The sequence below is a fragment of the Petaurus breviceps genome, unplaced genomic scaffold, assembly GCF_028583685.1.
Source record: "Petaurus breviceps papuanus isolate PSGF00001 unplaced genomic scaffold, PetGlider_PUasm1.0 490, whole genome shotgun sequence".
Classification (NCBI taxonomy): Eukaryota; Metazoa; Chordata; class Mammalia; order Diprotodontia; family Petauridae; genus Petaurus; species Petaurus breviceps.
In genome coordinates, this window is record NW_027186352.1 from 28,872,819 (window position 1) to 28,876,439 (window position 3,621).

The window sequence follows — 3,621 nt, forward strand, 5'->3', positions numbered from 1 at the left end:
CTCTGTCTCTCTGTCTCTCTCTCTCTTTCTCTGTCTCTCTCTCTCTCCTGCTCTCTCTTTCTATCTCAATGGTGATGAGTCTCCATTCCAATCTGACTCTGCTGGCAGAGGTTTTGAATTGAACACACATTGTTTTAAACTTAGATTGGCACTGAGACTCTTATAACAGGGGTATAGCTGAGAAGAGACCCATGGATCTGCCTGGAAACTAGTTTGACCAGTTATAGGCAGGAGATCTGCCTATGATCTTCCTTGCTGTCATAGTGCTCTATACTCCCAGCCATAAAGAAAGCAGGAACCTGCATTCTTGTCTCTGTTTCTTACTGGTGGACTACTAGGGACGCAGGAGGCTGGTAGCTCCATCCCTACCTTTTTCTTTTGTTGGATGATGGGAAGGAATAGACTGATAGATGTTCTCTTCCTTCTTTCTTTCTTGCCCCCTGTGAATGGACCCAGGGCCTGACTACTCCCACTTTGGTGTCTTGCAAGGTGACCACATAAGAAGCAAGAGAACATTAACTCTGCTTCTCCTCAGTAGAACTCTGGGTCATCCTGGTTTCCTACGAATGAAATTGAACCAACAAGCAGAAATGTGGCTTTGTTCTCATTGTCTGCTTTTCTCTATAATGCTTTCCTACCTTCCCATTTAGCTCTCTCTGTCTCACTATTTCTATGCGTCTATCCCTGTTCTGTGTCTCTGTCTCTCTGACTTCTTGCTCTCTCTGTCCAACCTCTCCTTCTGGTTCCTCCTTTCTCTCTGAGTCTAGATTTGAGATATCTGCTTCAAATCAAAGCAAGCTTCACTAAACCTAAGTGAGAAAACCCAATGTGATCCTTTCATAGGTATAAGTCAGACTTTAGGGTGGATCTTTGATTATAGGATTAAAAACTTACATATATAGAGAATATTAGTGACAGATTTACATGATATTGATATAAAGATTCCCCAGATGGGCCATGTCTTTGATAATAAGTCAGTGAATCAATAAAGAAGCAATATTAAGCACTTAGTGTATACCTGGCACTGTGCTAAGAGATAGTTTGATGCATGTGAGATAAACTTGTTCTTTTTGTAAAGTAAAAATTCTATGATGGTCTATAAACAAATATTTATTAAGCACATATTTTGTGTAGACACTGTTCTTTGAACTAGGGAAAGAGAAGAGAAGGGAAAGGAAGGCAAGGCAAGTGAAGAGAAAGGAAAAACAATATTTCTGATCTCAAGGAGATTACACTTTAAAGGTGCACACACACATTTATATATATATATATATATGTGTGTGTGTGTGTGTGTGTGTATATATATATATATATATATATATATATATGTTTTGGTGCAAAACAATTGCACAAAGTAGATACAGGGTAAGTATAGGGGAGAAAGGTCTAGCAATTGGGAACATGAGGTAAAGTCACATAAAATGTGGCCCTTCAAACTGATGTTTACAGAAATCCAGAATCCTAGAAATCCTTGAACCTTGACTGATTTAGGCATATAATAGCATCAAAAGCTGGTAGAATTTGTGTAGTCCAGCTTCTTCATTAATATTGAGGTTAATTTACCTCATCAGGTGAATTAACTTATCTAGCTACCTTAGTGAATCAAAATCTCCTGAGGAACTTGGGATATTAGACACTTTCCCCAGTGAATGAGCTCCCAAGGGTAGAAGGAATAGGCTATGTGGTTTTTGGTAGGTCCAATTACCTCTCAGGGCTGTGGATCCTCATCTATAAAATAAAGACATTCATGGGGCGGTGTGGTGTACTGAATAGAGCACTGGCCCTGGAGTCAGGAGGACCTGAGTTCAAATGCAGCCTGAGACACTTGACACACTTACTAGCCATGTGACTTTGGGCAAGTCACTTAACCCCAATTGCCCTCCAGAAAGCAAAAAAATAAAGACATTCATCTATGTAACCTCTAAGGCCCATTCTTTGTTATTGCTGTTGGTCCAGTTGCGTCTGACTCTGTGATCCCATTTGGGAATTTCTTGACAAATATTGGAGTAATTTGTCATTTCTTTCTCTAGTTCATTTTACAGGTGAGGAAACTGAAAGAAACAGGGTTAAGAGACTTGCTCAGGTTCATAGAATGAGTAAGTGTCAGGAGGTAGATTTGAATTTAGGAAGGAGTCTTCCTGACTACACTGGCACTCTATTCACTGATCCACCTAGCTGCCAAAGGCCACTTCTAGTTCTAAATAATCAAGTGCTAATCTTTCATTTTCTCTGACCCTATGGATTTTATTAATCCATTTGACCATCTGTCTCCATTTGGAATAAAAATGATAAGACTTCAAACTGGAATAGGATTTAGGGATGATCTGTTCAAAATTCACTAATGAATTATAAAGTCCTAATTGTCTTTCTGACAATCTCCTAAGTGCTGAAAATTCCAAGAGAAAAAGAAATTCTGTACCCCCAAGAATTATACATTCCTTTGATGGATACCAGCTTCTACATACAGATAAGTCAATTCAATATAAACAAGAATTAATTGTAGGAATAAGTTTGATGGGGGCACTAATGACTTGGTAGACACAGGGATAGGAGGTTTTAAACTTTGATATTCCTGAGTCCAACTTCAAAAATCTTTTACTTATGCCAAGAATTCTTCTGACTACAAATCCAGTGTTTTTGTTTGCTTATTGGTTTATTTTTCACTAAAATAATAATAGCTAATATTTGTATAGTGCTTATTATGTGCCAGGCATTGTGTTTTACACAGGCAGGCTTTACAATTGTTATGTCATTTGATGTTTACAACAGTTCTGGGAGGTAGATACTATTATTAACTTAATTTTATAGATGAGGAAACTATGGCAAACAGGTTAAGTGACTTGCCCAAGATCACACAACTATTGTTCATCATTTGTTTTTGAAGCAGATCAATGCCATCATGGGTGATATCTTGATTTGCTACTGAATTGAATTTGTGAGGAAAAGTTGGGCAAAATTATTGCTTCACTTTCTCTTTATGATTCATCAAAGTCCTGTGTCAGAACAAAAGACCCATGAGGTAGTGGGTGACCTTGGAAACTTTGATGCCAGCCCAAGCTCTAAGGAACACCCATTCCACTGCAGAAAGTCTTCATGTGTTTGGGTACCCATCCCCCTCATTCACCAACATGCTTGAGGCTCATTGGTGACCCTCAACCTGGTTTACCCTGAGACTATTTAGTGAGGTATGGGCACTGTGCATACTACAGTTTCTTGGAGCCACAGATCACAGTTAGGTGAAGCTAGAAAGCAAAAGTGGATGAATAGGCCTGAAAAAAAAAGAAAAAATCTCAGCAAACCCTCATACAAAAGATGCTAGTGATCTTTGAACAATCCATGCACCAAGCTTGGCATAGCTAGGCACTGTTTAAAGCCGGCAGTGGCTTTAAAGTGGCTCCCTTCCCACTGATATATCCACTGAACTACCGCATGTTATTGCCCCTAATATTCTACTTTCTTTAATTTTCCATTTGGAATATAGTGGAAAAGATAACACTTCAACTGACCATTCCATTTGTGTGGACATTTAATTCATGTCTACCTCTGTTTGTCCCCTACTAAAGTCCTCCTTTGATACTTTGGCATAGTGTTGATATGACACTGAATTCTCAAAGGCTGGTC